This window comes from Lagopus muta, chromosome 9 (genome assembly GCF_023343835.1).
Source record: "Lagopus muta isolate bLagMut1 chromosome 9, bLagMut1 primary, whole genome shotgun sequence".
In the NCBI taxonomy this organism is placed as follows: domain Eukaryota; kingdom Metazoa; phylum Chordata; class Aves; order Galliformes; family Phasianidae; genus Lagopus; species Lagopus muta.
In genome coordinates, this window is record NC_064441.1 from 9,516,996 (window position 1) to 9,539,631 (window position 22,636).

Here is a 22,636-nt window from a genome sequence, read left to right on the forward strand (position 1 = left end):
GAGTCTACATTAGACCTTATGCTAGTGCATAAACAAACATGGTACGTTTGTTGCCTGAAAAGCTCTCAGGATTGTTGCAAGGTATTTCTGGTTCTAAACCGTTAACCATGAGAGGAAGAGGCAGGTGTATCTGTGGACAGTTTATGGGACTGTGTCTATATTTTCTCTTATTGATTGCCTAGTGTCTTCCTGTCGGGAACCTTTTGAGAGATGACTGTGGTGCTGAGATGCATTCTCTCTCCCTGTATATTAAAGCTGCCTAGCCTAAAAAAAAAATAAATACAAACAACCCAAACCCAGCCCATATCTGAAAGTTGTGAATTGATAGACTCTTCCTGTAGCTCTTCAAATAACTGTAAATTACTCCAGGCTGTTACAGTTTCATTGTAAGGAAGTTCCTTCCTTGAGTCAGACTTCTTTGCATCACAGTAAAATGCAATTAGATGACGTACATACTGTGGCTTGGAAGCACTTACAGTTTTCTCAGCCTTATGTTGTCAACTTTTGCTCAATAACAGGCTTGTGGACTGTGTCACTTTGCCTGTGTTAGCATATATTATCACCATATGGTGTTTCAATAGTGAATAGGAGACTTCTGTGAGAATATGAAAGGATGAAATGGAAAAATATATTGCAGCAAGATAAGCCTAACATGCTGCTTCACAGCTGACAGCAAGCACTCTCACTGCCATTTTGATAGGAAATCAGTAACACATTGGCCCAGTGATTATTACTGTCTTCTTCTGGAGACTTAAGAGCAAAGAAATAACAACAAAACCCCAAGGGAAACAAACAAACAAACAAACAAACAAAAACAACTACCAAAAACTGACCCATCCAGAAAAAATGAAATTATGAGGCAGTTATTATAAATATTTCTGCTGATGTTTTCAGTCTGAGACTGATTGCTCTCTACCCAAAGTTCAAGTCTTACAGTGAATTCTTGTTTAGAAAACAGTAGTTGCATATGAGTAAGGAGAGCAAGAGCAAGGGCAGTTGTGCAGTTTTTATGGCATTATGCATGTAAAGGCAGATAGGATTGTTGTGGTAGTCTCACGGCTGTTATCACAGCCCAGGTCAGCATCCTGCTGTTCTGTCAAAAATAGCACTGGTGTTTATCTTCGGATTGATGACAGGCTGCATGTGTTATCCCCTTCACAGTGATGTGTAAGAGGTCAGTGAGAGCTTGTTGCTGTCCCAAGAAGCTCTAAGCCATGAAGAGTTGCCACCTTGCCTACCAGCCATCACTCCCATCTTCCTGAAGGCTCAGACAGCTTTGATTCCCTGTTCCAAAACCATAACGAGTGATCCGGGGAGGATTCAAGAAAGGTGGGAGGAACAGCTCAGTTTCTGTCTGGCAGAAAACCAGGATGCACGTGCATCCTTTCAAGTCACGGTTATCAAGAGGTGAAAAGAAGATGTAGAGGTCAATTACTGTGCTGGCTTGCAGAGAGACCAACTGTGTTTTACATGAGATAGTCGTACAGTTAAGACTGTTCATAGCCTTCAAATGTGATGGATAAGCCACTGTTGTTCAGCTGGGATTCTTTGAGCTGGAAGGTAGTACAAATGTCATCTTGAACTCCTTTAATCTTTTTTTCTGGAAACATTTTGACTGGAGTCCATAGCGGAGGCTAATGTCCAAGACAGGGGGCCTGGCTGCAGAACAAGGTGGCCATGAAGGTCACAGTGTTTTATGAGGACACAATGACAGAATGGCTGCTGTGCTCAAGACAGCATTCTGATTAGCATAGAATATAGCATAGAATAGCTGCAGAGCTATTGCACAGAGGATACAACATTCAGTGCTTCCTTAGGGTAAGAGTGGACCACAGTCAGGTTTTGGAGGTGCCTAGAAGAACCAGCACCCCAAAGCAGTGCTGCAGAATGCTTGAAGTCATCAGGCACCGTAGCTTTTTTGGCAAGCCTTGCCTTTGACAAGGCTTGGCTTCAACACTGTTGAGTAATGTGGTCATTTCTAACTAACAGCAATAAAACTTTAGAGAACACCTGCTGTTTCTATATTGAACATATGTGTGCGTGCTCATGTAAAATCACAAATGCATGCAGGTCTAGAGAATACAATTTATATTTGGCATTTTTCCTACAAATTGTATTTTAGAACACTTGAAAGTCTTCCTGTAAATAGTCACTTTGGAGTTGAGCTTGTTAATGAAGAGAGGGAGATGAAGAAAGATACAAAGGCAAAGGAGGAAAAAGGTTTGGTTTGGTTTGTGTATGTTTTTGAAGGCATTTGATGAGTTTGATCATATGCTGAGTGTACTCAGCGATATCTCCTGAGGACATATGGACAATCTCAGTAGACTGTCAGCTTGAGAGGAACTGCAGGGTGCCAAAAACAGAATAACAGGCTGATGGCTTAGAAAGTATAAATGAAGGGAACATCTGAGGATTCCTGGCTCTCTCGCTTCTGAGCCAGTGCTGGATTATCCCGTATAATCAGTGCTTTCCCCAGTCCAGTTTCAAGTAAATTAAATGTAAATATCTCATTGCTTTCTTTGGGTTATTATTCCAGCCTGAAACACATATAGCTGCTAAGAGCCATTTCACTTCAGTACTTCCTTACTTAATTTAATCTCCTCATTGGGAATGCCACTTCCTGTATGTGTGTGCACGCGTGTGCTATGTGCACATCTTCACTTCCCGTGCTGCAGATAGATACACAGAGTAGAAGGAGGTTTAAATTCCCCAGTACAAAGCTGTAATAAAAGGACTGACAGACTGGATCTGTAATACACCCGACCTGACAATTAAGTAAACTTATTACTGTGTCAGCCTGCCAGATGGATCATCTACTTGTGATGTAACGTGTACTGCTTCTGAATGTATTGGAGTGCAGTTTCCTATTTTATGTTTGTTGAGCTGAGGAAGGGAGAGGGAAGAGACAGTTTTATTTGAACTAAACCCACTCATTTCAAGTGTGTTTAATGATAGCAATATGTGACAGATAAAATCCTAGGCCCTGGTCCATGTTTATTTTAATTTCAAGCAGTGGGGAAAGATGGAAGAGATAATGCTGTAGACTGAAAATGTCTGCTGTTGGAAAACAGCAACTTGAACCCTGAAGGGGGTTTCCTTGCTGTGTTCTGCAGGACTTTCTGATGGGCATCCAGACCTCTGATGGGTAGGAATTTGGGATTTGTCCCTGAGAAAGGCCAGGCTGGGATGTTTGGCATCAGCTTTTCTAATTGTTGCCTCCAAGCTTACTAAAGATAGTACGGCTATACTGAAAAAGAGGTGGACAGAAATAGCCTGAAGCATCTGTCCCTAACCTGGATTTCCTTTTAGTGTAGTCCCACCCTGACCTTGAGGAGGAGGTGAGTTTCCCTCTGACCTGCATTGCAGACATGTCCCCAATATTCCCAGATCCGTCACACGCTTCTGTTTAACATCAGCTGAGCCATCTTGTGTCTCTGGGCTGCACTCTTCCTGTTAAAGAGGGATAAAACCATGACTTTGCCCATCTGCTGAGTATGTGGGTGAGTGCTTGTACCTGGTGCAGTGAGGATGCATAGGTAATGCTTGTTGTGATCTGTAGTATTTGCATCTGGTCTGCTCAGGTTTTCTTCTCTATACTCTTCAGTCACTGGGTGGACTGGGATAAGTTCTCTCTCTCAAAGGCTTATGTTGAGCACAACTTTGAAAATTAGTGCTGTTAGACTTTCATGTGTGGCTGAGCTGACACAGCCAATAGCAAACCAGGTATCTGTTGGCCTTGGAAATATTCCAAGGTTGCTGTTCTCCATTTTCAATCTGTTGTGTGCTTGAACAGCTTAAGAACATACATTCAAATACCTGTACACCCAAACCAGTCCCTCACTGCTAATGTATGTTTGTGGATCTGAATGCTCATGGCAAAGGCCATCTTCTTGTGGGAGATGCCCAAACTTGCTTCCAGGTGGGACATGATGCCCAGCAACAGGGAATTATTCCTTCAGAGAAGTGCAGGATGGTATAAGGAGCTTTGTGCTTAGAACTGCCATCTTCCTTGGAGTTGTATCCAGTGTCAGCTCTATCACACGCTGTTGACTCAACCTCTATTAATTGGACTTCTCACACGCAGAAGGGACTGGTTTTTGCTCTGTAGGGGAAATTCTGAGTCACAGCTTGAAGCAGTGATTGAGCACCTGATGGGAAGGCAGGGCCAGCCAGGGGGAGCTCAGGTGCATGCAATGTACCTGAGTGATTGGAAGGGGTGGAGCCAGGATGCACCCCTTCCCAGACCTCATTTAAGGGTTGGCAGTAGAGGCAAGAATATTTTTTCTGGAGATCTGTGCCTATTTGTGGACCTTACAGGCTTTCCTAAGGTAAGTAGTAGTTGTTTTTTTGGTTTTTTTTTTTCCTCCTTATTTTTGTGCCTGCTGCTGTTGTGTCTGGCCACTTGCTTGCTGTGGCCTTTCTGCTCTGCTGTCTTGCTATGCTTTCTATTGTGTTACACACTCTATGGGAAATTGATGCTTTGAAGAATTTCTGATACTTCATTTTCCTGTCAGGCTGTTTTTTAAGTGTATGAAGTGACTGCTATTGTGAAGAACTAGCTTTGGTACTGGCTTGGCTCATCTGATGAAAGCATCACTAATCTGCTTCCTGGACTTGGATAAGTGCTTTTGCAATGTTGTAGGACCCTATAGTCTGCAGCTGAACTTAGTGGGGAAGGCCCATCCTAAGTGCAATCACATAAGTATCTTTTGTTTCAGCTCCTATCATTAAAATACTGGTCTACTGCTGTTTGCAGGTTTTTTTGGTTGTTTTTTTTTGGTTTTTTTTTTTTTTTTTTTTTTTTTAAGGAACAGAAGTGGCCTCACTCTGGGTACTAGAAACATACCCTGCCTGAATTTAAAGCTGGAATTTAAGCCTTTTGTTTTTGGTGTCTTTTTGTTAATTGTCAGTGAATGTAGGTCTGAAATTAACAACCTGAGATTCTCCATTCTGGCTCGGTTGAATGATCAGTTCAGCTTGGTGTTTTTCCTAGTACTGAAGAAGACAAGAATAAGGCAAATTTATAGCAATATTGCCCCTTTATCCGGTAATCTGCTTTTCACAGAGTTTGACTTAATTGGAAGTGGTTTCCTACAATACTCAGTTGGGTTTTTTCTTCTGTCGGATCATCTAACTGCTTTATGAACCCAAGTGAACTGCGGGAATGTAACACATCCCAAGGCACAGGAGTCCCATGGAGATGGGCAGACTCCCTTCCTTCTGTGTGCTATTTGCTGCCCACTGGGGTTGTGTTGCATTACTTGTTGTTCTCATTGAAAGAGACAAGGCAATCTTTCCTGCTTTTGTACACGTAGCTTTAGTCGTTGCTTTTCAAGGCTAAAAAGTCCTGGTATACTTGGCTGTTTCAGAGTAAGTGGGAGAGTTAAGTGCTGTATCGTACGTTCTGATCAGGAGTAGCAAGTACAAACTAGAGACTGGAATTGCTGAAGCAAAGGAGGTGGCTCCTGGACCTGTATTATTCCTTTTGTTATTTGCAGTTAACTTAGTCTGAAACAGCGGATTAACTGTGGATTTTGTTTTGAACAACTGAAGCCTGAGTCTGCTGCTTTACATGCCTTTTGGAGCAACTTCCCTGACATCTTGTTCTTTCAGTTTTGTTTGTAGCCACTGCAGTTAAATCGATTAATTTGACTAGAGTTTGGTTTCTCATTGCCAAGACTTCTATGTGATGGTTTCTGAAGGTAGTGTCCATGGTCACTATGATATTCCCAAATAGAAGTGATAGGGAAGATACCTGGTGACTGCATGGCTCACTGGGAGTGGTCTGTCTTAGGCAGAGTGCTTTGGGACCAAATGGAATCCATTGTGTTCCTTCTCCTTCCAGGTCTCTGACACGCCACCTATATTTTCAGTGATATTTCAAACTGTTCTAGCATTATTTTCCATCTGTGAAACAGAGATGGCAATAATCACGTATCCCACCTGGCTGTCTGACTTCAGAAAGCATTTTCAGATCTTCTGCAGGAGCAAAATAAAATTTTGCCAACTTATATAAAAACTACCTCTTGCAGTGGAAAATCTGTATATCAGATACTTTTATTTTCTATAAGGGAATTCAGCATCAGACTCTTCAAAATGAGTTAGTTAATGTTTTGTCTTACAGATTGTGAGATGTTAATTTAATTTCAAGTTCTGCGTTGTGGAGAAAATGTTGGATGTACTTTTGTGATTTATGCTCTGATTTGATCAGTGTGTTTGTAGTCTGGAGAATCTAACTTTCAGAAACATTTAAGAGTTCAGTACACTGGAGATGAATAAAATATGTGCACAAACACATGTGCTTTTATAGCTAAAGCTAAATTAAAACTTGAGCCCTTTTGGGCTGAAAGCACTACTGCTTCTCAAGCCTTCTGTCTTCCAGTACTGCTCTGCACAAGCCAGTGCGAATCCAATGTGCTCTGCATTGTTGTGCATGGGAACCTGTAGAGATGGTGAAAGCTCTGTATAGAAAGTACTGTACAGTGAGGGAGGAAGCCCAACAAAGCTAATTATACAGACACTCCCACTCTATTACCCTCCAGAGAAATTGAGCCTAACATTCTGCTCTTAAGCTCGTTAAGTTATTCTTTTTGGGTGCAAGGATCTTATTTAGGGAGTGAAATAGCTATACTGTAATCAGAATGGGAGTTGGAGCAGATCATTATATTTACTCATTTGATTAGCCATAAAATAGCTACTGAAGTCCCCATTTTAAATCTGCTTAGCAATTGTGCAGCAGGGCAAACTGGGTGTTTTAATTAGAGAAGAGATTGCGGTATTTTCTTTTAAGTAGTAAATAGATAAACACACACACATTGTGATCCTGTTTATGTAAATAACCTCATCCCTGTGGGTGTTCTCATCTCCTAATTGTTCAGGGTCTGTTCTACTTTCAGCTGCAAGGGAGAGAAGAAAAGGTTCTGAATGTCTGCTTGGGAAAGTGCAAAGTCTTGGCCTTAAAATCTAGTCAAGGAGGTTTAGATTAGCTGCTTGAGCTAAACTGCTGTAGGAGGGATAGGTAACCCTACAAAAAGACAGCACTGAGAAACAGAGGGCCCTCAGAAGGCATTTAGGTCAGGTTGTGTCAGCATCTCAGGAGCAGCATGGATGGAGTTGGCCCTACAAGAAGTGGCTGGGCTGCACACCCTCTGAGGTCCCTTCCAACCTCTTTTCTGCAGTTTAGCAAGGAAGCTTGTGGCAAGACTTGCTGGCAAAAGGTAAGGCTGCACCAAATCACCTGTGGGTTTGGTGGCTGTGGACCAGTTCTCATTCCCCAGAAGAGCCAGAGCCCTGGGCAGCATGTCTCCTTCTCCCCCAAGGGCCCTCAGCTGCCTTGCAGCCACTGTCAGCCTCAGTGCCCAGCAAACGGCTGTGGATGCTCTACTCTCTCCTGAAGCATAATTCTGTGGCCTGCTACTGATCTGTTTGTAAAGCCTTGGAAATGAGCCATTACTGAAGGTTTCATTTTCTGGCTTCCTTTGCAATCTGAGGGACTTGGAAAAGCAGAGCAGATGTTTCGAAGGCAGCAATCTCTGTAGCTTCTGGTTCCTCTGTTCAGCGTGGTCACTGTCTTAATGCTTCTTGAGGATATAATATCCCTTTAGGAAACTAAACAGCAAAAATATTTCTGCTGCTTATTTGTTTTGAGCCAACCTGAACAAGTGAAATGAGCTCAGTTACAGAGAGAAGACTTGTTTTTCAAAGGGTTTAGAGTGTATGTGGAGCATAGACAGCTGGCAAGTGCGTGTTGTGCTGCTTACCTTTGTGGGTCACTGGAAGAGCCATGCTAATAATGAAAGTAAGAAAATGATTCTTGTGATGTTGCCTGTGGATGACAAGGCTTTGAGCTGTAGGAAGCAGCACTGTAAAACTTCAGCTTTACCATCATAAGCAATGAAACAAGTATTTGGCCTAGTGACTCTTTCACAGACAGCTTCCCTGGTATTTCCTTCTTGGTCGTTGATTTAACTGATGCTCAGAGTTAGGACCTGCTGCAGATGGCCAGGAATCCTGCTGTGCTGGGAAGTTATCTCCAGAGAAGCTTGAAGCAATCCCTCCTGGATAAGCTGCGAGTCCTATAAGAAGAGAGAAAAACGCCAGTGCTGGCTGTTCTGCAGCTGTGGAAGAAGGACAAGGGAGCCTGAGTTGTTACCTGGCATTGATCCACAGCACTAAATCACATAAGATGTGGGGCAGGCAACAAAAGCCAGTAATAAAAACAACAGCGTAGCATACCTAATCTTATGGCCAGGAGAACAAGCATCTAACTATAAAAAGGTTAGAAGCATACTGTAAATTTTAATGAACACCTAATTCTTTTTTTTTTTTTTCTAATGTGGCTGGGACACGTGCAGCTGGATGGGGCTGCTGTGCTGTTACCACCCCAGGGCTCACCTGGCTGGCAAAAGGAGCAAGGTGTAGGGGAAAAGGGAGGCTGCTGGTTGGGGTTTCACTTGATTGTGGCAGTGGAGATGTTCAAGGGCTTTCTCTGAAGTGTTGCACACCTGTAGTTTCCATTGAAATTAATGGCAACAAGCGACATCAATGCCAATTCCTCCCTTTTTCTTAGAAACCTGTGGTGTTGTGTGCTTTAATTTTCAGGCTTCCTTAAAACAGTGATCTAAAAAAGCTCCTTTCCAAACACAGATTCCTTTGACTCTACTGGAAATTAATTGTACTTGAGATTTAAACATGCTACTAAGTGGATGTACACATGTTAAGATGGAGCTGCTGCCCATCCTTCTTGCAGTCTGGCCTGGCACAGTGCCTCCATGGGGATTATTCCTCCTTATTTGTGCGTGACTGTGTCTTCAGCCTCTGCTGATGGCAGTCCACCCATCAGTCTCTGACCTCTCTGTATCAGCGTTTACCTCTTTATAAAAGGAAATGATATTCCTACTGTTGTAATGGATGTGACAACCAACATCCTGCATAACTATGGGCAGCTCTGGGGTGTAAAGCACTGCATGAAGAGAGTTTCAAATGCATGAATTTGTACCTGCAGCTTGAGGGATTGCTCTGCTTTGGGAAAAAAACAGCTCCACTTTTCTTTGCCTTCTGCCTTTGGAATGTTATATGCAGACATGACCACACATTCTTTCTGATTTCATCTCTGCTATTGATTAAACTCACAAGCATGTCCAAATGTCTGCAGTGATAAAGGCACCCCAGGATGCTGCATTTCCAGATCTCCCCCTGGTTGCACATGGGGACACTGTAAAGAGTAGAGCTTGCTGGTGTGTCACTTAAAGGTCACAATCTCTCAAGCTGTCACGATGACTTTTAAATTTTAGTAAAGGTGATGGCTGCTTTTTCATATCAACAGTCACACCAGTTCCAGAGCTCTGGGTTCTTCCATCTGCCTTTCAATTCAAGGAGTTTTGTCCTCGATTACCTTTGCTGGGGTTACTCCCACCTGTGAACACCAGGTAAAGTCATAAAACAATAGAATTTTTTGAGTTGGAAGAGACCTTTAAAGACCATCTGGTCCAACTCTCTGGAATAAACAGGCACCTCCAGCTCCATCAGGTGCTCAGAGCCTTGTCCAGCCTGATCTTGAATGTCCCTAGGGACAGGGCATCCACCTTTCTGGGCAACCTGTACCAGTGCCTCACCACCTTTATCATAAAAACACTTTTTTCCTTATATCCAGACTGTGTCCCCTCTTCTAGTTTGGAACGTTTTCCCTTGTCTTATCACTGCAGGCCCTGCTAAAGAGTCTGTCCCCTTCCTTCTACAACTGTCCTTCAGGAACTGAGAGGCTGCTCTTGGGTCTCATCTCCAGGCTGAACTGCCCCAGTTCTCTCAAAGTCTGTCCTTGCAGGGAAGCGTTCCGTCCCTCGGATCGCTTTTGTGGCCCTCCTCTGGATGGGCTCTAACAGGTCCTCATCTCTCCTCTACTGAGGACTCCACATCTAGATGCAGTATTCCAGTGAGGCCTCACCAGTGCTGAGTAGAGGGGCAGGATCAACCCCCAGCTTGCCATGCTGCTTTTGACACAGCCTAGGATCTGGATGGCTTTCTGGGCTGTGAGGACATGTTGCTGGTTCATGTTCAGCTTGCTGTCCACCAGATTTCCCAAGCCTTTCTCAGTAGGGATGGGCTCTATTATTACATTCCCTAGCTTGTACTTTTAGACCTTGCACTTGGGTTTTGTGAGCCTCATGATGATGACCTGAGCCCATTGCTTGAGCCTGTCTAGGTCTTTCTGACTAGTGTCCTGTCCCACTGTCAGTAACTTTCATAGAGATATTAAAGAGCATCAATCCCAGTACTGTAGTCACATACCTCTAGGCAGATTTTTCCAGCCTGGAGTTTAACTTTTCATACTAATTTTGTGTCGTTTGAATAGCATTTCCTTCTTTCTCAGGAGAAGTATACTCCTCTAATCTGATCTAAAAGGGCTCCTCAAGGAAATATTCAACTATTTTTCTAGAAACATGCAATACATTTCTTGGGAGAGTTGGAGCTCTTCCACTTAATGGAGGAGTGAGAAAGTATTTAGCGAGATTTCCCAAGAGATGAGCCTGAATATTTCTATTCTGTAGACAAATCTGCTATCATTGCTCACTACAGGGACATGCGACAGTGCATGGAGGCTGTTCTGTGTTTGCTGGTTCTGCTGCTTCATAAAAAAGTTTCATCTTCTGAAAGAACTGATCTCACTAACGCTTGTTTCATTTCCAAGCACTTGGGTACCTCTGCTCTGTGTATTAAAAAAAAAAAAAGTGCTGGGTTGGCTTGGTGAGCCCATTCCTGTGGGCTTCTTTCACACAGTCCCATCAGCTTCACACATAGATTTGACACAGAGGTAATATGGCACATAATTGAGAAAAACGGGAGGGGTGGTTTTTTAACAACTGAAAAATAGTTTATCTTACTGGCGGCCTTAATGTCTGTTGTGGGGGTGGGTCTTGGGATGCTGTCTCCTATCCACTTGTTGATGCTGAAGTGCAGCACTCCTCATTTCTTCTTGTCATGAGAAGGACCTGAGATTAACTCTTCTAGAGCAAGAAACAAAGGCATTTCTGTACATGTCCAGTAGTAAATATTGGGAAAACTTTTTTTTTTCCATAGGCTGCATGTGCTGCATTTTGGGCTTTAAAAAACAACACGGTGGATGTGTGTGTTTATGTGATGGGCAGCTGAGAGCTCATTGCACTCCTGGTGAATCCATCAACGTTACTGGCCTTGTGCTAATGCCTTAGGGTGCTGCCTAGGCTGGAGCAAGACCTGCTGGGAGCTGGATAAAGCTGAGGCTGTCATTCATGTTCCTGCTGTGGCCAGTGTGTTTGGTGCTTTTAGATGGAGCACTGACAGGTGAGGCAGTGAGCTGCAGTACAGGCAGGTGAAAGGTCTGAGCATCTGCAGGGAGCTTTGGGTTCATCTGGATGAAGAGCTTATGGAGCTGAAGACTGCAATCCGCCTTTTAGCCTGTCGAGGCTGATGTTTCACAGAGACGTCCTTTATCCCATGCTAAGCTGGCAGGTGCTGTCTCTGCAGAAAAACTGAGGACCAGCTCTTCTGGCAGCTGTGCAGGTGAAACACTGGCTGGTCCTTGGCTGCTCCTGGGGCTGCCCATGTTTGTTTGACCTCCAGTGTCAGCTGAGCAGGAGATGGTGTGGGAGCATCCCCTGCCAGCAGGGATGGGCAGTGGGCAGGGATGCTCATTGCTGCAGTCAGCTCTTGTCCCAAGCCCTTAATTGGTCTAATTAATGCTACCTGGGGGCAAGCAGCTATTTCTCTGAAGTCTTTCACAGGCTCTTTGGAGTCCATCCGTGTGGCATTTCTGTCTCTGTTTCCCTCTCCCGTTCAGGGTTTGCAGAATGACTAAGTAGTGCTGACGGCATTAGTTGCTGGCCCGTATTAATTATTTCCGCGGGTTCTATTTACTTGCGTGTTCCCTATGGGAATGCTGTGCATACAGATCACAGCAGCACTTAATTTTATTGCAGTAAGCAAGTAAGTGGCTGAGGCTGGGGAAAGGAGGAGGGGGGAAGAAGAGAGAAAGGGTCACGTATGCGTCAGCCCTGTCAGGCTTTTCCTTCTGTTTCATTTGTGCTGAGGTTTTTATTATCATTAAGCCGATTGTATCTGTGGCACAAAGGGCTGGGTTACCTCGGTAACCACGCTAGCTGGGATGGTAATCCATTTATAGCATCACTGCTCAGGTCTGATTAAATTAGCATGCTGATGACGTAAATGCTTGGCTGGGTGATGCTGATGAGGCTGCTCCTAATAGGAACTCTCGCCCTTACATTTATTCTCATTTATTTCATGAGACCCCTGCAGGAAATGTACAGAAATAAGGCTCCAGATGATTGACTCTTGTTTTCAGAACAACTTGTGCTGTGAGCGGCAGACAGCAATTTATATGGATGCGGACGGCAGCCTGCGCGTTGTTTCCTCCTGCTGCAGAATTCCCCATGCAGCCCTGGTGAGGCAGAGCCCTGCCTGCCGTCTGCCACAGCAGCGTCGGAGCAGCTCCTCTGGCTGATAGCTTCTTTCCAGACATCGCTAAAAAAGAAATAAAAGGGGGTAATAATAAAAGGAAGGGAACACCCTGCTTCTTTGCTCCCTCTTGTGAGATTCCTACAGACAGAGACATCCTTTTGCTTGTTTGAAACAAGGCAGTTATTTATGTCTGAATTTTCATTGCTGAACAATTATGTTCAGCGCTGGCATTTCATACCATGCGGATCAAATGCTTTCAGCATCTTCTGTCCTGGCCCTTGAGGGCAAACATAGACAACCGTGTGATGGCACAGCTGTGTCTGTTGCATGATGAAGTGGTGAGAATGGGAGGGCTGAGAGCTGCTGGAGCTCCTGGCTGCCCTTCCCATCCTTCCTCTGCTTTGCTGGATAAGCAGTTGTAGGGGCAAACTGCTCCCAGGCAGGGCACTGAAGGCTTCTGGTACTTCAGCTTCTGGTTTGGGAGGGGCTTTTATAAGATACTTTTTTTTAATTATTCTTTGCAAGAGGCTTCATAAAAATCATAGAATCAGATTGGTTGGTTTGGAGGGGACCCTAGCCCCAACCCCTGCCATGGGCTGGCTGCCTCTCACCAGCTCAGGCTGCCCAGGGCCCCCCAACCTGGGCTTGAGCACTTCCAGGGGTGAGGCACCCACAGCTCTATGGGCAGCCGTGCCAGGCTTGGGAGTGATCGAATGCATTTAAATTCCCAAAGTGTTTGAAGATCTTCAGTTGGGTGCTGAACAGGTTCTGAACAATTTACCATTTTAATTGTCAGGTTTCCTTTACTCAGTCAGCAAAGAAGGATTTAAAAAGAGTTTTTGAACAAGAGCAGTTTTGGGACGTGAGACTGAAACTGCAATAAATTTTAACTAGCAGTAAATAGTTTGGCGTTTGCCCTGGAGTATGAGCAGATGTGGCTGCACAGAAAACACTGGAGCTACACCTGCTCTGGATTGGATGTGGGCTCGGGAATCTGTCATTCATGAAATAAGCCACATGGTTTCAAGATGCAAATATGAACGGAACAGTCCTGGGGCTTAGGGCCTGCACATTCCCATCTAGAACTTACAGGACGTTAATGTGGAAGCTCAGTTGCTGAGGGAAAGGGTGAGTCGGGTAGGGCTGGTGTTGGGGTACACAGGAGCCTGTTCCCAATGGCTGTCCCAGCCCTGATCCCTCTGTGTGGGTGAGATTTCCACACATGCCTCCATAAAGAAAAGAGATGCTTTGTTAATGAAGGCCATTCTCAGGGTTTGACTCTGCCTCCAGCTCAGCTCCAAGCATCCCACTTGCCAAGTCCTGCACCAGTGCCCTGGGATGCTGCTGTGTGTGTTTACCATGTTCAGTGCATTAATCCTCACGGCAGAGAAATTAGGGACCTAATGGGGTTGCTGCTTTGCAGGAGCCTTGCCTTGGGGCTTTCCTGTAAATTTAAACTTTAATGGCTAACACCATTAATTTCCAATTTCCAGGATAAAATATTTAAAAGCCATCAGCAGCACAATGGCTTGATGGCAGTACTCCTTGACGTGACTCTGCTGGATGGGGCTTCCTCTGAAGGTGATGGGCATGAGCGTTCTTTCTGCTGCCTTAATCAATAATTGAACTAATTAAAACATTTTCAGGCCCTTGAAGCTGCCTCCAAGGGGTGTGGGCTCACGATAATCCGCTCATGGAGTGATGGAAGCTCAAAAGAGAAATGTCCCACACTGAGCAAGAGGGATGAGTGCTTTTCTTTTTTTTTTTTCTTTTTGTTTTTTTGAAGACTGGTCCAAAATAAGACTTATTTTGGGTGGGAAAGGACTGCAGCTGTCCAGAGTTGCTGAACAAGTTATCGTGTTCCTGTCGAGCTCCTTGCACAGCTTGCCCAGGGACCACAGGGGAAGGCCCACTGGAATTCCCCTCCCTTCCCCATGGGTTTCTGTGATTTGGGGCATGAGTGCATTGCTATAGAGTGCCTGGAAATTTTCACTATAGGTGAGCAAAGTTTCAACTCATTTGTCTACCAAATTAGAGCAAGGCAGGGGATGAACAGTAATAAAATTCCTTTTAGTCGAAACAGACCCATTTATTGCTCATTTGGAGAAAAAGAAAAGCCTCTTGTGTTTGCATGTGTTTTGATTTTGACGCAGTTCGAGCCTGGTCCCTTTCCTCTCTGAAATCCTTGGGATATTTGTACTTGATTGCAGCAATTCCAGTGGGAGGGGAATCTGTTGGTGGAATTTGGTCTGCCACCATGGGGATTGCTGTTTATTTGTGGGGTGGGAGGGGGGGGGGAGCGAGAGTTGTTTTTTTTTATTGTTGTTCTAAAGGAAAATTTGCTGCTTATTATCTCGCATGCTTTTATCTGGTGCTGAGTCATGGAAGTGAGAGAATGTGTAGGCGTCTTAGCATAAGAGAGAGTAATTCTGTCATTTACATTTACAGACAGTTATGCTTTCCAGAAAACTTTTTTTTCTGTGGGTTGCAAAAGTGATTAATCTGCTGCTGAAACTGTCAAAAGAGGTTTTCTGTTTAAGAATTTTTTGAAAGAGAGAGAAATCTGTTTCTACTTATAGGAAATAATAAGGTAGACGTTGACATAAGAAATCATACTGAAAGAACAGACAAGAAAATGTTCCTTTTCCTAACGATATTTTTCCTTTTTTCTTTTACATATATCTATCCGTCAGCCCACATAAGTCTGTCTCATGGAAGAGTCATGTGGGCTTCGATAGACATAGAAGTAAATAAAGTAGAATCACGGCTGAGTTCAGTGTTATCAGTTTCAGCTATTTAAAAAAAGCTTGGGATTGGCTTAAAACCCTTTTTTTTTTTTTTTTTTTTAAGAGAAAAACAACCACCACTACCAAACAACTCAAATATTCCACAATTAGATATTGCTCTGCTGTATTAGTAGTAGAAACTATTTTTCCTTCTATTTTTTTCTCTGTTTTTCATACTCATTTTATTCCTTTTCCATCTTTTCCATTTTCTAGAGATCTGCTGGTGGGCTTTTATTTTTATTACTAAGAGAAGCATTGGTTAGTTACAGCTCAGGGAAGACCTTTCCTCCCTGCAACTCATCCCGAGTGATAAAAATTATAAGTTTGTTGGGTGTTTAAAGAGCTCTTCCTGCTTCCTACCAGATTAGCATAAACCATGGAAATCAATAACATGATCCCTTGCGTTGGTTTTGTTGTAATTGTAACCAATCCTCAGGACAAACCTGACAATATGAAATATATGGCCTGGAAACCTACATTTTTCCTTGTAAGCTTAACTGCGATGTTTTGAAATGATTTTCCAGCAAGAGTAGGGGAGAGCGTACAAAAACTTGAGCACCTTTCAGGATTGCTTATTCTTTTATAGAATCATAGAATCATTAATGTTATGAAAGACCACAAAGATCATTTGGTCCAACCCCAAACCATCCCCACCATGCCCACTGACCACGTCCCCATGGGCCTTGAATACTTCTAGGGACAGTGACTCCACCAGCTCCCTGGGCAGCCTGTGCCAATGCACCACCACTCTTTCTGGGAAGAATATGAGAAGTACGACCCAGCGTGGCAGGGGAGGCATTAGGAATTCCTTTCCAGTCTTCTGTTTCTAAATCCACAGGACAGAGATGAGTCTGTAAAGAAAACTTAGCAAACTGTGACAAAAAAAAAAAAAGCAACACAGAAAAAGGAAATAAAAAGATCATAATTTCTGGTGAGTTGTATGTGGTATCTTTACTGGAGATTTTCAGGTGCTGGAACTCTGCTTTGCCTTTGTCTTAACCCTGGACTTACTGGAGCCGTTGGTAAGGTCTTGATGGACAGAGGGCTGCTTGCAGATGGCTCCAGGCTTCCCTGGCAAGTTGGGGACAAGTGGTGGCTGGGGTTTGGCTGGTGACAGGCGCAGCAAGAACCTTGGGCTGAGGTGGCCAGCATGGCTGATACAGTGTGAAAAATTAGGGCAAAGTAGGTGAAGTGGGATGCCGTGCTGCAAGCTGCCCTTGTCACAGGTAGCTTTGGTAAGTTCTTACAGCTGACCCCTTCCCAACCATAACAGCTTCAGCTGTGATCCTTTGGCCTTCACAGCACAAAGCATTCGCTGCTGTAAGTGGAATATTGATTTGTACATCACATGCCCCATGAGGCTTTGAAAATCTCATTTTTTCCCTTTAGCGTGGCTTATGTCTGGTTTTTAGGAAGAGATGAGCTTCAGGCCCCAGGAGGTTTCATGTTCAGGGTGAACGGGTGCTGCATTTAGGTTTCTTCACTGGAAAGCCTCAAGCTGCAGCTGGACTTCTAAATTAAAGGGGGGAGGGAATTAACCTGGCTTAGCATAAGCTTTGACGATTCTGTTGAAGGACCAGTGACTCATTCAGAGAGTCCACAAGGGCTCAAATGATGTTTCTGAAAGCTTACAGAGTGTCATTGCTTTGTGTTTTAACAATTGGGTCCTGCAGTGAATTCTTGTGGGTTGTTATGGAAAAGAGATTTATTGATGACTTGTGATGCCAGGATGCTTGCTCCACGCATAATTTTTTTCTTCTTAAAATACAAATATGTCATGAACTGCAAAATAAGTGCAGTGCCAGCTAAAATGAGGTGAATCTAACTGTAAATTCAGACCCAGACCTGAGTTTCCTCTGTTCCCTTGAGTTAAGGTCTGGAGCTTCATTTGTCCTGTGACAAACAAGAACCAAAGCCACAAAACTCTGCTTTGGATCCAAAATTCCTTGTAGTTTTTGAGCGTCCACTGCTGAGTTTTGGATAGCGCTGAGATCTCGTTAGAACGTTGTTGAAGCCAAGCTGCTCAGAAGGACTAAATTAATACTCCCTAGTCCCAAAGTTTTTAGCATTTAGCGCTCCTGCCCCGGGGCTCGAAAGTCATGTTGCAAATTCTGAAGTTAAAAATGTCAAAATCAGTTAGGCTACAAATCCCAGTAGCCATCAGTATGCATTTATACATCCACCGTAAGGGGAGCAGTGAGGAGGGCAGGAGAGTTCTGTTAGTTTGGAATTGCCAGCTTGCTCCCAAGTGTTGTCACCAAAGCGGCTTCAGCAGGTTTGACCCAGGCTCTGTTTAGCCCGGATTAGAAATCTTGCTTGCTTTCATTCAGCTGTATGTAGATGTATGACTTGCCAAGACCTCCCGACATGTTCATTTTCAAGCAAAGCTGGACAATTGTTACCCAGAGGAGGTTATAACTGTGAGAGTTGTTTGGTTTGTGTAGAAACCTCCAGTGCGTTCCCAGCGCTGAGAAAAACCCCTGCGAATTCAGCAGGCCAGATCCTCATCTGCCTCAGCCAGAGGTCTGAAGCAAATCGACTGGAGTCAACAGACTGCTGGAGCTGGCACTAGTGTCACTGAGATCAGAGTCTGGCTTCGTATCAAGCACTTTTTAAAAATATAACTCGGGCAGAACGAGGTATGAGAGAATATTCTGGTTCTTAGCTGTGACTGTGATAAACTTAACTCAATCAGCAGCCTCACAGCAAATGGCTAAGATGTTATTTTGATCCAAGAACAGTGTAAGTGAGGAAAATTATAACTTCGTATAACTTAATCGTTACTTAATAGAGCTCGATAGGTCACCCTTGATGAAGCTTAACAACTTTATTTTTTTTCCCCTAGAACTGCTGATGCCCCATCCCACGAGGTGCCCAAGGCCAGGTTGGATGGGCCCTGGGCAATCTGCTTTGGTGGGGGGCAACCAGCTCATGGCTGGGGTTGGGGCTGATCTTTAAGGTCCCTTCGAACCCAAGCCATTCTATGATCCTATAATATTTTCTATTCAGCAGTATGAGTTGTTAAAAAAAACACAGCTCTTATGTTTTGGTTAAGAATGAAGAGATGTTTTTGTTCTTTGGTTTTTATTTTTGTCTTTTTTTTTTTTATATAAAAAATTACAATGGCTATTTGTGGCTTTGTTTCCTCAAGGCATATTTGGGAAAATGAATTGATTTATAATGCCATTTGCAATAGAATCAAGCCTGCTGAGGCAGTGGGTTTGACACTGCCTTCCACGGGCGTTTTAGAGTGATATTGTTGTGATGTTAAGTGTGGAAAATACCAGTCCGAAATTGTTATTCTTAATTTTTATTCCAAATTTTTATCAGCGTGTGTTTTAAGTAAATGCCATATTATCCATATGGTTAATGTAGTTTTATTTCCTCTATGGAGAGAAGCAAATAGTGGGGAAGCTGGCAGTTCTGAGTTTGCACCTTAATTTAAAAATACTGTCTCCAACTTTCTGTATTGCTTTTTGCATGAGTATTGCTGAGTTTCAGATAACAACTTTTCTTTTGCTATTTATTAATACTCTCTTTCACTTTCTGGCTTGTTGCAGTATTGCCCTGGTGTTTTGACTAGACTCACTGCAGTGGGTAAATTCCATGTATGCATGGTGCATGCATTCATCTGTGTGCAGAGCAACTGAAAAAGTCACAGCAGGTGAAGGAAAGCCTTTTCAATCGCATGTATTTCCCAACATGGTACTTGGAGGCTGAGATGCTCTGGAAAGGCGAAGGTATTTCGGGCAGTGGTGATAACCCAGGCAGATGGATAAATGAGGGAACGTTCCACTCCACTTCCCAGAAGAAGCCATCTGGGAAAACAGTTAAATTTGACCTGTTGTTCAAGCCCGTCAGCCTCTTGGAAAGGTGTATGTTGGACCTAATAGGAAAATAACCTCGCTGTCATATCTGCCTGTCTTTTAAGGTGTTTTTTGTTTGTTTTTTTTTTTTTTTTTGCTTGAGCTGTTACTTTTTTGGTGAGGCTGTATGGTTTTTCTCTGCTGCTAACCACTCAAGGTACTAGCTCGAATCGTTTTGTATCCTACTAAAAATAATGGTGGGTTCTGGACCTCAAATGAACTATAAGAAAGCAGATGTTGTATGAACACAGAATTGTTCAGTGATACTTCTGCTCTTCTGTACTACTATTCACGCAGGCTTTAAAATGTGGGGAAGAATAAAAACACATGTTTTTCACAGGAAATAGAGACAATACTAACATTTGAAAATGCTTATGCCCTGTGGTAGGATAATTTTTTAAATCTAGTTTAATAGACTTTTGGAATTTGAGAAGATAAATAGGTCATAAATGCAAGCAATGCAACTATTAAATGAAATCGTAAACAAACAAGTAATACAAAGTAAACCAAGTAGAGTCTGAGTGCATATGTACTTCATATCATTTTATGTGTGCATATGCACTTCTTTAATATCCTCCAGAATTAATAAAGGAAGAAAGCTTGTGCACTCTATAAACACTCTAAAAATTCTTTGCAATTTAGTAGGAAATGAGAACCTTTTATAGAGGTTTTGGACTATTCTTTAAATCTGTTGTTCAGCACACAATAGAAAATGCTAACTTTTCCATCTAGTTGTAGACTTCTCCAGAAGGTTTTGTGAATACGTGTATTTCATTCTGTCACTCAGTGCTGCATCTTCCATTATAACTTTTTAATTTGTTATTTATAATGATGATAAACATCCACAGATAGCTGCATAATCTGTGTAACCCTGTGCCCTGCCCATATTTATCAGGCATACGAGCTGCTTTTCCATTACAAATAGTGAGTTACAAAAGAAAGAAAAATGGTTTGTGAGTCTGTGGATGGTGTAATTACGATACTTTCACTAGCTTAGTAATAGCAAAAGTCAAGAAAATACTTTACTTACCCAAAATTCTTATTCAGATGGGGAGGGTGGGGGCTTTCCCCGTTGTAAGGCAGCACATTTTGCCTGACTTAAGCAGAAAGACTCCTTCAACCCATTAGAAGGACCCAGCTATCTTAATGGAGATCCTTTGGACATTCCTACATTGCTAAGCCCTAGAAAAGGCGCTGCTTAAGAAGCCAGGCTTCTCTGTTCCGTTCACTTATATTGTATTCCCAGGGTACCATGTTACCCTCTTTGTGGCCTTCTGTTTTGGGATTGCATTTAGTGGTTTTGAGTTTTGTTGTAACCAAAGTTCTGTGACATGTGGATCTTTATGTAATTTATGGTGAAGTCAGTGTGCCACTGATTCAGCCAGCGCAGGGGGCTGACATCCCGTGTTCCTGAGGTCCTGATTGGCACAGATCTGTCATTCTAGTCTCTAGAGTGGGAAATCACGGAAACATCATGAAATTCACTCAGAAAGCATCTAGCTTCTCACAACAGACTTCATCTGTAACTTGACAAGGATATTTCTTATGCGGATATCAGATGTCCTTGTAGGTGAAGTGGCTACTGCACTTCAATTGATCAAGAGAAACGGCTAAAATAGGAGGTTTGTAATCCGAATTTGCCCTTTGAATGAATTAAACTCAAATTTTGGCCCTTGTCTGTCTACCAGAGCTAGAAGTATTTAGGTCAATTGTTTGCACATCTTTTTAAAGCTAGTCTTTCACGTACTACTCCTCATAAATACCAGATGATCACTTGTCAGAAAGGGAAAAACAAATGAAGAGTTCATAGTAGTTATCATAGTGATAGTAGTGGGATAAACAAAAAAGTAAATATTAAACTGAGAGGGACAAGCAAAATTACTCCCTGGCATAACATTTGTATTTCAGAGACCGAACTTTTCAGATGTGCTCAGGTTCTGTGGAATTAATGGAGTGCTGCGAAGTGGAAACCCAGCTTGCCTAGAAAACTTGACGCCCATACTGAAAACTGAACCAAGGTGTTTGTCTGTAACTGCACACACTGGTTGTGAAAGATTTTTTTTCCATGATATAATGTTGGAGCTCAACTTATTATCACCTTTCCTTTTGTACACCCTCTTCTCCCTTGTGTTTCAAGTTGGGCTGCCACGAGGAGTACAAAAGGGGCTGTGAACGGATACGTTAACAACTATGACTCCTTTTCCACCCTTAGTAGCAGCTGAAAAACAGATCAAAGCTCAGAAGCAGTTGTGTTCTTGCAACACTTTGTGGCATCTGTAAGGTATTCTCTTCATTTGAGATCCAGAGATGAACACTTTATTAGATTTCTCCTCTTTTTCTTTTGGTATAATGCCGAGGAGCAATCTGTTTGAATACCTTGATAGCTTCTGGTGATCAAGCCAACAAGATGAATCCATATAAACACTGCTAGGAAGTACAAATGTGGCTGCTGATCATGCACAGCCCTCCGTGATGCTCACATGGCAGCTGTGAACTGGAAATGAGAGAGTGATGAAACTGTAAAGAAAAGCTTCATTTGATTATAAGCATATTTTGGCTGAGGATTTTATGATTTTGGACCCGACTTCAAAATTTTGGATGAGAGTCTAAGGGCATTTTGACACCTATGGAGATCTGTACTAGCAATTGAGCCATGTGTATCATGTGGCATCGGTGCAAAGAGGACCAGCGTGTCCTCTGTGTGCTCAGTCTACCGTTTGGATGTTATAAAGAAGGCCAGGAAAACTCGTACATAGAAAATGCACTGGATATGCTGCATAGGGTATGCATAGTGCATCTGCCACAGTCTCTGGACGTTCATCAATCCAGCTGGAGCTCTATCAGAATGCCAAGCATCTGCAGGTCCCAAATGAAAGGCTAGATTTCTCTTTTTCACCTAGACATTGAGACTGAAAAAAAAAAAAGTATGTTGGGAGAACCTGCCCGTACGTTTTTGCTAGCAAAGCAGCTTGTCGAAATGCAGAATTTGAAGTCAGAAGCTGTTAGATGTGTCTGTGCACATAAGGAAACCCCATAAAATGCCTGGTCATGTTTTTAGGTATCTAGAGGCCCAGGTTTCAAAGCAGGGTATTTGATGTTTCCATGGTGCTTTCCTCTCCAAACTGTCCCTGCAGATACCCAGGGTCAGCCTGGATGGGGCTCTGAGTACCTGGTGGAGCTGTAGGTGTCCCTGTTCACTGCAGGGAATTGGACCAGGTGGCCTTTCAGGATCCTGTACAACTCAAACAATTCTGTGATAAATCCCTTTGGTGCGAGACTGAGCTTGAGTGACAGTGCACTTAATGTAGGGAAAAGGTGTCTGTGCTTGTAACAGTCATGTCAAAATTACCTCCTTATTGAGAATCATCTCAACTAACTTGTGCTGTCTAAATATTCAGTGACTTGTCTTGGCTGTTTGTATGCTTCTTTTACAATCAGTGAAGTAGATTCTCCCCCAGTGGATGATTCATCTATTCTGTTTTGGGCTTCAGTATTAGAAAGGGATAAATGACCCTGTAGAGATTGATCAAA

The 22,636-nt window shown here is 43.1% G+C and overlaps 1 protein-coding gene across 11 annotated transcripts in view; it reads left to right on the forward strand.

Moving 5' to 3' along the window:
• The window catches only part of LOC125697421 (LIM domain containing preferred translocation partner in lipoma), a 320,474-nt gene that overhangs the window by 164,243 nt on the left and 133,595 nt on the right, over positions 1 to 22,636 (forward strand). The window contains exon 1 of one of the 11 annotated variants that reach the window (XM_048954625.1): positions 4,301 to 4,328. The exons of the other annotated variants lie outside the window; for them this stretch is intronic. The gene's annotated coding sequence lies outside the window, so the exon portion shown is untranslated. Of the gene's footprint in view, positions 1 to 4,300; positions 4,329 to 22,636 lie in introns of those variants that run through there. 11 annotated transcript variants of the gene reach the window in all.